The sequence below is a fragment of the Bombyx mandarina genome, chromosome 18, assembly GCF_030267445.1.
Source record: "Bombyx mandarina strain Sakado chromosome 18, ASM3026744v2".
Taxonomy (NCBI): domain Eukaryota; kingdom Metazoa; phylum Arthropoda; class Insecta; order Lepidoptera; family Bombycidae; genus Bombyx; species Bombyx mandarina.
The window spans coordinates 5,923,086-5,935,104 of NC_143224.1; the positions used below are offsets into that span (position 1 = coordinate 5,923,086).

A 12,019-nucleotide genomic window follows, 5' to 3' on the forward strand; every position below is an offset into this window, starting at 1 on the left:
ATAATATGGGAGAGAACCGCGCTTATGTGTGCAAATGAACCTATGACGTATGGAAGTAGCGTTGGATTGGTCACACATTAAGAAAGTCCAATACCCACCTACCCAAGAGAGTACTGACCTTGAAAGTGTCTTGCAAAAGGAAGAGAGACCGTCCCACGCTCTGTAGAGCAGGAACTGGGCGTCTTGGATATGACGTCGGAGGAGCTAGAACAGACTGCCCAAGACCGATGTAAATGGAACGATTTGATTCGAGCCCTACACTCCAGCAGAGGGTTTTTTTTTTTTTTTGGTCAGGAGGAAATCGCCGGACTTCCGCCCTCCCCTGGGGATGAAGGGCGGAGTATGTCAGAGTCGAACTGACTAAAACCTCCTGTCGCTCAACAACAAACCTCGCACGAGACAGAACCCATGAAAAGGCAAAGGGGGGAAAGTGAAGCGTTTAGTGCGGAGCACATCTCTCCCATCACCCTCCCCCTCGGGACGCCGGACCAGTGGTCGTCGGCGCCACGACCACCAGCCCTCTCGGTCGGCAGGCTATCCGGAGCCCGCCTAGATGGCGCCGGTTAGAATGGGTTATCCTACGGAATACCCCGCTGGGTCAAAACCAGCGTGGGTCGAGGATAGCCGGCCTTCCATCACCCGGATGCTCTTGCGTAAAACGCGTGCAGAGCAGCTTGCACGTCGTCTTCTTAGGCCCCCTTTGCCGGTCCCCAGACCGACGTGTAAAGGGGACCCGAAACACTTAGAGGGCCAGGGCTTGGGCGATATCCGCCTCCCTGGCCCCCGCTCGACGGCGGCGGGCTTGCGCGTCTATCACGCGCCCCGCCGCCTCCTTCTGCGAGATGGTGCACTCGCAGAAGTCGAGCATCGCCTTCCACGACTCGCCGTCGCCGAGCATCGATGCCACAACACTCGGCAACGACAAGTCGTTTCCTATTTTTGCGACGAGGACACGGCGCCACCCCTCCCATGCGGGGCAGGCAACGAGCGTGTGCTCTGCCGTGTCCAAGTCGCAACCACAATGGTGGCACTCTGCCGTCGGCTCGGCTCCGATCCGGTGCAGGAACTCACCGAAGCAACCATGCCCAGTGAGCACCTGCGTGAGCCGGAAAGTGAGGCGTCCTCTGTCACGATTCACCCAGTCCACAAGGACTGGGCGAATCGCCTCGACGGTCCTACGACCAGCCGAAGGATCGGCCAGCCGCCTGGACCATGATTCCAGCACGGCCAGCAGAGGGTAATAGGAAAAAAGAAGAAGAAGCTGGTAACCTAGCGGGCTAAGCCAGCGTAACTGAATGAGGAGGCGAGCTCATGGGGCTCTAACCTGAGGTCGTTGCTAAGCTAGCACTGGCTCTAGCAAGAACAGTGCTTCGCAATCTACAACCGGATCGGAAACGCAACCCAGTGAGAAGATCCGGCAAGAATCTCAGTGGGTTTGTGTCTGTGGGTTAATTGATTCATCGAGCCCTTCGTCACAAGTGTCAATCGTAGATCGGAAGGATCCCAAATGATGCGTGAACAGGTGGGCGAGCACGCGCTCAGCCAACGGTAGTGGGATCTGCTAACAGCTACCCGAGCGCCTCCAAAGGAAACTTAACAACTCAAGAGCAGCCTCTTCGCCAATGAACCTACTACCAGATTGGAGGCGCGACCCGTTGAGAAAATCCGGCGAGAAACTTAACGGGAGATTACTTTAGTGCCAGAAGCAACCCATTTGTATACGGAAGAAATTAGTTTTTGATATTACATTTTCTGTAAGTATTGGAATCGTTCCCAACAACCAAAAAGCAGCGTATTCATTGAAGGTAATGCACGAAATCACGGACGTTGAAAACCGTTGTAAAGATTCGACAATTTTATGTCTAACACACACAATTCTCAAAACCTCACAATACAACGGTTCATCGGTTTAATGTTCATAAACTTTAAATCTGATGAACAGAATAAGGATTCAAGTTCGAGGTAGCGTGCGTGATTCGTACATGGGCACGATTACAAAGGTAGTTGGTGTGTATCTCTACATAGAAACTGTAATTTGAATGATATATTCGTAGCTTATTTCGTCGTGTGTTTTAATAAAAAACTAGAGGTCCCGCAGTAGTCGAAATTCGACTATAATTAATTGGAATTGTAAGTTTGTACACTATTATGATTGTATTTTATACTTCTATAATCACAAATTTCGCCAAGACTACACTATAAAAAATATTAACAAAAACACAAACAATATTTAATTTTAATCTATTCTCAATTTGACAACAGACGTCAAGAACAAAAGTTTGACAATAAATAGTGTGCAGGCGTGTGTGCGTCAAATACATGGTATAGTGTATAATCTATGGTAGTGTGTGTAACGTTTTCTTTATTGATTTAATGAATCTTTTATGCATCATTTTTAAAAAATATTAGCATTGTGCACTTCTTCTCTATATTCTCTATAAGTGTAGAAAATTTCATACTCCGTCTGCGCAATTTTCGTAAAAAGGGATACAAAGTTTTTACTTCACGTATTAACATATAGATAGTTTTTCCCTGTTCACATTTGTATTTCCCTATCTCATTAAATGTTTTGAAATTGATTGAGTGTTAATAGTAAGTTTTGCTCGCGAATACTACTATTTTATTTATGATGTGAAAATTAATAAAGAGACCAAATAAATTTCATCAAATCATTGTAGATCGATTTTCTTATTGATTGATAATAAGAAAATCTCTACTCTGCTAATAAAATCATTATTTTTTGAAATTGAATGTTAACTCTAACTATTACTCTAATATGACTGTTACCAGTGACCACAAAATGCTTGTCTCTAACACCATTAGAATTTTGCTCGAAACATAAGGATTCTTGAATTAGAGAAACGTCTTATTGGAAGATATTTTGTGATAATTAAGCACTTAATGTTTTGTGACTGAGAGAAACTTCACAATATAAATGGGCGTTCACGATATATTTTTATATACTGGTATTAACTTTCTGTGACTGATAATGTAATTAACATTATTTAGAGTATGTATGTAACGATATAAAAATTTGCTGTTGCGAATGCAGAAATTACAAAATAGGTTTATCTGTTACAATGCATGTCAACTCGGCAAAAACACTATTGCAACATCGCTTACTATGAACAATATGAGTTGCAATTACTGATGCAATAAAATATTACATACAAAACGTACCTACTGACACATAAGAGGTGTGCATTGAGTTAATGTGAAATTCTCTCTCTCTTTCTCTATAACCTACCAAAAAGACTTGACTAGTAGAAAACCTGCTACTATTTAAGTAAATATTTTTACTACGTATTTTAAATAATGTTCACGAGTACTCACGCAGAGAAATCACGCAGTTTACAAAGTAGTTTGAATAGTGATTACATTTTAAACGAGGCCTGCCGTTTGGACATCACAAACTCGTAAGACTTATTACAAATTTATTATTGATAGTTCAAATTTAAATTACGACAGTGTATTAATGTAATAGGGTACATAAGCATTTGAAATTAATTCAACCTTGGCCGAAATCGATCCGTGTATTGAATTTATGAAATATTAGTTTTCTTGAGAAAAACGAATGTCATAGCAATGGATTTTTTATGACGTTATTTTAAAAATATTCCAGAAGTGTTTGAGAAGGATTTTAAATTTGTTTCCCAAAGATTTGCAACACTATTATCTATTGCACGTTTAATATAATATTACGTGTTTATACACACTATCCGATATGGTACCAATTACAGTCGAAGGTGTTGGTACCTTATACAATTTGAAGTAATGTTTAGGTATAGTTTAGGTGAATATTATTCCAACAAGTTTCAAAGGCAATTAGAATTGGAGATTTCGAGTCTATGACTGTGGGTGTCGATTAGATCATTGCAGTTTTCGACACAGAATTATCGAACGTGATTCAGTGAAGAGCTAAAAACAAAAATGATTTATCCCTTATCTCAACCGCTATTTTCTTGGTATATTATGACGTTTACTAGACTGCGTGACCAACGCACTTTTTCTATAATGAAAACAGTATACTTTTTCATGAAGAAAAAAAAGTGCAAATCAATGTCAAATAAGGAAGGAAGTCAAAATTATTATTAGATTTTTTCATTAGTATGTAAAAAAAGACTTATAAAAAGAAATAGTGTCTAGGATTCCTTTATGTTTGACTTGGCTAACTTAACATAATAGTTGGCACCAGCTATAGAAAATCGGTAAAACAGCTTTAGATTAATTTTGAATTTTGACAGAATGGCTATATTCAAGTGGTTAAAATATTAGAAAAATAATTTAGTTTGGTTAGTAAAGAAAGATCGACAAATAAAATTTAAATTTCATTTTATAATACAATAAGTCTATTTGTTATTTAGTAGTTTAGGTGATGACAAATTAAACAATTTATTTTCAAAGCAACACATATAGTTTAATTTACCATCATCTAGACTACTAAATTACAAATAGACTTATTGTCTTTTCACAGTATTTCTTTACATCTCTCCATTATAATCGTAATTAGTTCAACAGGTTTGTTGAACTTTAATGCATACAGCGAAACTTGATGTCACAGAAATAATAAACGGCAAATTAGCACAACAAGACAACGCACACAAAGCACAGTTTTCTATTAAGACTCAACTAGCACCTGAGCAAAGAAAGAAACACTGAACACGCGACGAATGTTTTTCGCGATTTTGCGGTTGCTCAATATAGTTACGTGTGAATCGTCCGATCGGATACAGCGGCGCTCGCGCACTGCGTGTGCAATGTGCCGGGCCCGATATTGAGCAGGCAGGACGACTGCCGGTCTTAATTTGAACTTAGAACTCTACATGCGGGATGCAATTTGGACTTTTTATTGGACGCCGGTCAACGGTACGACGCGGACGTCAATTATTTCGGATGCCCAAATAAAGGTGATTGACCTTTCGTCTCAGTATTCTTTGCGTACACCATGAAATGAAATCACCAAATTCCTGCAGTTTTTTTAGCTTGAACATTTATTATTGACATTATAAAATAATAGAACACAAAATGAATACAATCCAATTCGTTTTCTTTATTATTCAATTTAAAGTAGTCCCTACCTTTGTTCTGCCTAAATCTAACCTAAACACTACACAAATAATTAGCGTTTATTCCTAAACATAACTCTTAACCAGTTTCATGAAGTGTATCACACAGTTCGCGGAAACGGTAAAATATACCATGATAGTCATCTAGAAATAGCATTAACATTTTAAACAAAAATTATGCACCGCGGCATCGGCCAAAGCCTTTGATATTGACCATCGGCATTCTTTCGCGCTTCCATTTCTGCAATAAAAAATGCCTCTCGTAGCCTTAAAAGGGGAACGGACTCGGGCTCAAAAAATGTTATACAACTTTCCTTTTGAAAGGGATAGGGTGGTATTATGTGGAATAAAGTTATCTGGACATATCCTTTTATGGCTCGCAATCGTGGATCGTATGGCAAAAAGGTCAGTCCAAACGAGTTGGCCATTACATAGAATGCCTCGCTAACGTCCGTATAAAAGTAAATTTTATTTACCTTAATTCTATGTTATTTATTTCATCGCCAAATCAGGGCTTTGCTTGAACGATGAAGTGTTAGATAAGCTTTGTTTTAGATGCCGTAATTTATTTCATTTTAATATACTTTTCTTGTTGCTTATTTGAAACAATCATATTTCACTATCCAAAAGGTGATATCGAAATTAATTAGTATTATAATAAAATACTTTACAAATTACGAACTAAGTAAACATACGTCACATCATAAGAACTTCCACCTTTGAATTTGAATTCGATTAGAAATCAACTTATTAGGTACTATCCGTACTTGCCCGCTTCGCTGAGCATATAAAATTAACATTTATTATTTATTGTCATTATTATTAGCGAGTTCAACACTCATATAAATATTAGCCTATCCATTAAGTACATGTATTTTCAACATGGATACCAAGCGTGAAGTCAATCGGATGCACGGTTCAGTAGTTATAACGGAACATCCGTAAAAACCACTGTAGATTTATATATTAGTATAGATTTCAGTAAAAAGTACTTTAATTAAATTAAACCATTTTCTACCGAAAAAAAAATACGAGACATGCCCTTGCTAATATCTCTCGGTAGAATTTTGATGAAATTTATTTCAGTTATCTTCACGTAGTAGACCGCAGGGACTCAACTGACTAATGAAGCGAGGCTATGAATACATATTGGAGCATTACGCCCATGATAGTACCTAATACATAAATAATTGCAACATCGCCACTTAAGTGCTCAGCTGAGTCCGCTAAGAATAAAAAACAGATTCAAAATTAATAATCTCTAAACAGATATCACACTATTCTCCTTTGAAAATGTTCTTTATTTTTTTTGGAAAGCGGAGGTAAGTTTAGCATACATTACGGTGTGTTCAAGAAATGCTTTAAAATGCGTTTTCGTGCTAATTTTTTATTTCCGTTTCCATGAGACATAGCACTGTGTTAGATGTTTAAGAATTTTACACTTTCACAACACTAACATAACGGTTCCAATATTTTTATTTATTATTTTACTTTAGTAGAGGCGTTGCATTACAAAAAAAGCCTGTGACATATACCTAGTACTTACTCCTTTTATCAATGTCACCTGTTCATTTAAAAATCATTTTTATTTTGCGCACGAACTAAATACAATATCTTCTAAAAAATTGTTCAAATTTTTATGAATCGCATTAATGAATAAGACTATTATATGTACAATATATTATACAATAACCGTCACGACCTACTTTGAGTTCAAATTATAATAGGAAAGTGTTAAGATGATCAATAATATCATAATAAAACTGACATACGTACGTCGTACACAGAGTAAATAAAGCCAATCATAACCGTAATCATAACGTAACCTCTGAGGACAAACAAACGTCCAACGCATTTGTTTTAAAATATTGGTAATTAGAGATTATATTTCTTTTTTTTTTGTAATCAGCCAGCCTATTCTTGGAAATGATTTTTCAATCAACGAAATTTAAAAAAAAAACGTCCTTTACTCATTCCTAATATAATGTGCGACTATTGAACAATAAAATACCAAGTTTAAAATGTATTTATAATAAAACCAAAATTGCATGTAGAAAAACTTTTTCTCAAAAAAATTCACTTGACATCCTTATCGAATATTTCATGAACTTTACGTAAAATATTCGACAATTATACATATTAAAACATGACATCGCTCATACCAAAAGGATCTATGACTATTTCATTTATTCAATGGTTTGTTTAGTCTAGAAGTCTAGAGTGTCGGTCTGCACTTTCGGAAGTAATTCAGCGAGTTGATTCAAATTCAGCGAGAGATATACAATACGACTGAAACGTCTTGTCTCAAGGTGGTTTGCCCCATGCAAGTTGCGTGATGTCTATGAGGTCCAGTAAACACGTAACACAGACAAAACGTATACTAACTAATTGTCCCATAAACGCAAAAAAAAAGAATCGGAGATGTTGTTAACGTACATACCTGAAAACTTATGTCTGCTTTTTTTTCCTACCTATTCTAGTAACGTCGAGAGGTTATTCTAGATTCACCGAGCTAGTAGGTGAGCTCACGGGGCTCAAGCCGGCCTCAACACTGGTCCTAGCAAGAGCAGGGCTTCGCAGAATCTACCATCGGATCGGAAACGCGACCCACTGAGAAGGTCCGGCGAGAAACTCAGTAGTTTACTCGTCGAGCTCTTCGTCACAAGCCGCGGGTTCGGCGATACAGAAATCTCAGCGCGATAACTGTTTATATTCAAAGACCTTAAACCTTCAATCGAGTAATTGACTAACTATTATATTCACACGCAAAACAAGGGAGTTAATCTCTTAAATATCTTGATTGTTGAATAAATAAGTTAAAAAATATTAGTAAAATAGTAAAAAATAGAAGTAAGTTCAAAAATATTTTACATTCAAACTACGGAGTGGAATGTAGTTTCAATTAACGAACACAGCATGTAACTGCTTTCTTGTAGCTATAACAATTATCACAATTAAAGTCTATTAAGTTTATCACTTAAATGATTACTCAGAAAATTATGTACTGTCTAATTAAAAAGATTAATATATCTTCTAACATCGATTTAGAGATTGGCAAAAAACACGTTAAGTTTATACACACAACTAAATATGAAGTAGATTAAAAAGATAAGATATTTTTGAAGTTATACTTCTTTAGGCGCGTTATGAAAAATTGATGAGAGTGAAATTTTACGATGCGCGTGACTTAAATATAACAGAAATTTAAAATTAACAGAAAATTAACAGAAGTTGGCCACAAGTGCTCCAATTTAATTGAGGTTAACTATCCGTATGTATTATTTAGTAATATAAATGACAAAGCTATTATTTAATATAGTTCATACTAAATATTATTAAATTATTAACGTTAAATATTTATTATTAATTATTTAATATTTAAGAAAAAAAGAAGAAATAATTTTAATAAAAGTAAAGTATAACTTCTTAGGCGCGTACACGCACCCTTTTTTTTAAATGGGATAAGTGATTTGGTTGAGGAATAATATTATTATACTAGAATGCTAAATCAATACTAGAATTAGCAGAAGAATTGGACAAAATAAGATTTGGTTACTAATTCTACGAATGAAAGATGACGATAATTGCAGTAGCAGGAACTCGTGGAAGCAAATGTGCTACAGTTGTATATTCATTTGAATGGTCGGCTTGAGTATCATATAAGATCCTCTGATCTCAATTCAAGTAACAATATGCAACTGTTGAAGAATTTCAAAAAATTTTGATGATTATAAACAGTGTAGATATATGACACGTAGGTTCAAATTAAGAACAAAGAAAAACCTGTGTACATTGAGTCTACAGGATGTTTTTTCTTCGTTATAAAATTCTGAATTTGTACATGAATATCAATAAGTACCTTGCTAGTTAGTTTATTTTAGAATGAACTGTTTCAACGTGGACACTGATATTTCTCAGTGAAGCAAGAACATTAAAGGAACAACTACATCAAATTATTGACATCGAAAATAAAAAAGAACCATCTCCATCTCCATACAGGTTTGATATGATAATATTTTGTTTGACATCAAGAACCTTTTCACTTCGAAAAAATATTGTGGTCCACGCCACGGGGTCCGAATAAGGTGACCATAGATAACGAAAAGTAGAACTAGGAATTATTTTCAATTATTTTCATCAAGGAATTCATTAATTACGATTAGTACTAGTGTTTCGGGTTAGTTTTATATATATGTGCGAAAAAGTAGATTCGATTCACATTTAAAAAAACAACATCCTGTTTACTTGTAATATTAATTTGCATAGTAAATTTATTCATAGCCGTCATTTACACTCTTCGTGTTGTTGAGTACAAAACAATAATTTCATTGAACATAAATTTGAATAATTTAATAGTTTTTCCTACCAGTAACTTGAAACAAAGCTTATTTCGTGTATGCATTTTTCTTATTCAGTTAGAATAAACATGAATGTATGTATTTCATTAGGACTTCCATTTAATATTCCTCAAATTCATCTCATCCTCATATTAATAACTGCTATTTTATTAACTCAAAAACAAAGAATTAATTGTTATGTTGAAAATTTCAGCTCTACAAGACAAGCTAACATTTTTTTTGGTTGATTTTTATTTTTTTATTTTGAAGAAAGGATTCTTAAATATTTATTAACAAAGACATGGAATGTAATAGAGTTCTAAGTAATAAATGTGGTATAACTGAGAGTAGGCCGTGCGCTTGACCTTGCCAGGAATGTGATGATTCATCTATAGTATGTGATGGACTTACATGGACGCAGTCAGGTTTATGACTAGGCGATGAGGATCGCGTATAAGAAATCGTAAGCGGCGTGTTTAATCGACACTTGATTCTTTTCAGAAAAGTGAATACATTCATTTGATTTTCTTTTTCGTTTTCATGAGAATAAAGTAACACTTGAACTTTCGCTACTTAAATATAGATTTCAAGGTTTAAAAGTATTTGCATTCAATCTTTGACGTTGTCAAAACAAATTCCTATTTAGATTATTCTTTTGCCTCAGTAAGACAACGGGTATAAAATCGGATGGAAAGTCCGTATGGCAAGACCTTTATAGCTTTTATACCTTTATTTATAGCATAGGAAAGCATGGACCGATACTGGTTATGGTTTTTGAACAAATAATGCAACAGTCTTCTGTACAGAATTATTTTATTAGACAAGAGCTCACGTCCTGTTGGAGTGACGAAGTTGCACTACCGGGCGAAACACTTTGATACTTCGAAATCACTCCCTTAGTTCTTAGCCTTAAGGAACTGACTAACTTCCTGCGGGAGCTGGAGTTGCAAGAGTGAGAATGTTCAATTCACGCCAAGAGACCTTGTCGACGCGTTGCGAAGACCTGCGCGTTATTCAAGATTTCAAGACATAGATGTGTTCCTAATCGCGATACTAAATGGGACTTCGTTCTAATCTTCTCGTCCACAGTTTACCAGTCACATTTTGAAAGTCTCTCTCTACTTGCTTATATTATTCCTGAAGCTTAGGCGATTCATTTTATCAATTCACGAATTCATTTGTTTTAAGGGTTTTGTCCACTGAGTTTCTCGCCGGACCTTCTCAGTGGGTCGCGTTTCCGATCCGGTGGTAGATACTGCGAGGCACTGCTCTTGCTAGGGCCAGCGTTAGCAACAATCCGGTTTGAGCCCCGTGAGCTCACCTACACGTTAGGGTTAAGCTGAAATAGCCTCGCAAGGCTATTAGCATAGATAGGGGGAAAAAAATGGATCGGACGATGTCATCATCACAAATAAAATTATCTGCACACGTTATGTAAGTATCCTAATGATACACGTGATTGATGAGTTACACAAGACCAATTCTACATTCAAATTCGATACAATACAATGAAGTTGTATGTTTATTGTTTAAAATATTCGATTAATACCAAAAGGGGAAACGCACGTGAACGAATGAGTGACAAATTGCGTACACAGGATTACGGCGGTACATTGCTGCTATTGTTGCTATTGTTGCTGGTAATCTAAGGATTACGCTATCAGCAGGCTTAATATTGGAATCGCATTAATATTAATAGTTAAGAATTTGTTGCAATATATTTAAAACAATACATATAATTGAATACATACCTAAATTTGCTACTATAAAATCAAATCCGCGATATCCCAAAACAAGCGACTGCAAAATTAAATATAGATAAGACTCTTTATATATTTTAGCAAAATTATGAACAAAAATGCTGTGTCCAAAATTAATAAATAATATTATGAATGAATGTAGACTTAAAACTTAAACGTTCCAAATGTAGAAAAGTAAACCGCTCCAAATTAAATCGCCTGCCTCTTAAATACACATCCTTAGATTGTTTTGTTTTTGGCGCCAATTTATCTGATCATATTCGGCGAAATGCTATTAATTACTTGTAGGAAACAACTAATATCGTGGTATTATCACGAACAAAACAAACAAACAAGTTTTCCCGATAAACGCACAGAGTTTTCTGCACAAGTTTTTGTATTAACGTCATGAGAGAAACGACAGAAATGGGATTCATTAACATCTAATTAGGTATTTCTGTTAAGATTCTGAAGTCCTTAGAAGTAATATTTTAGCTAGCATTATGCTGTTTCAATAATTTTATTTCTATAATTCATATAACAATGAATTTAATTAAGTTACAAATAAATTTTGAACAGTTAATTTTTTTATTTATTGCTTATATGTGTGGACAAGCTCACAGCCCACCTGGTGTTAAGTGGTTACTGGAGCCCATAGACATCTACAACGTAAATGCGCCACTCACCTTGAGATTAAGTTATAAGGTCTCAGTATAGTTACAACGGCTGCCTCACCCTTCAAACCGAAACGCATTACTGCTTCGCGGCAGAAATAGGCAGGGCGGGTGGTACCTACCCGTGCGGACTCACAAGAGGCCCAGTCACCAGTAATAATATTATTATGGAATATAATAGTAATTGTTTACGCTATCTGCAA

General features: G+C 36.0%; 1 protein-coding gene across 12 annotated transcripts in view; it reads right to left on the reverse strand.

The window, feature by feature from the left end:
- spri (Src homology 2 domain-containing protein sprint) overlaps positions 1-12,019 on the reverse strand; it is a 282,388-nt gene that overhangs the window by 181,884 nt on the left and 88,485 nt on the right. For 2 of the 12 annotated variants that reach the window (XM_089734756.1, XM_089734754.1), the window contains exon 1: positions 4,637-4,764. The exons of 4 other annotated variants lie outside the window; for them this stretch is intronic. The gene's annotated coding sequence lies outside the window, so the exon portion shown is untranslated. Of the gene's footprint in view, positions 1-4,485; positions 4,765-12,019 lie in introns of those variants that run through there. 6 more of the 12 variants (XM_089734766.1, XM_089734762.1, XM_089734757.1 and 3 more) reach the window with 4 other exon arrangements.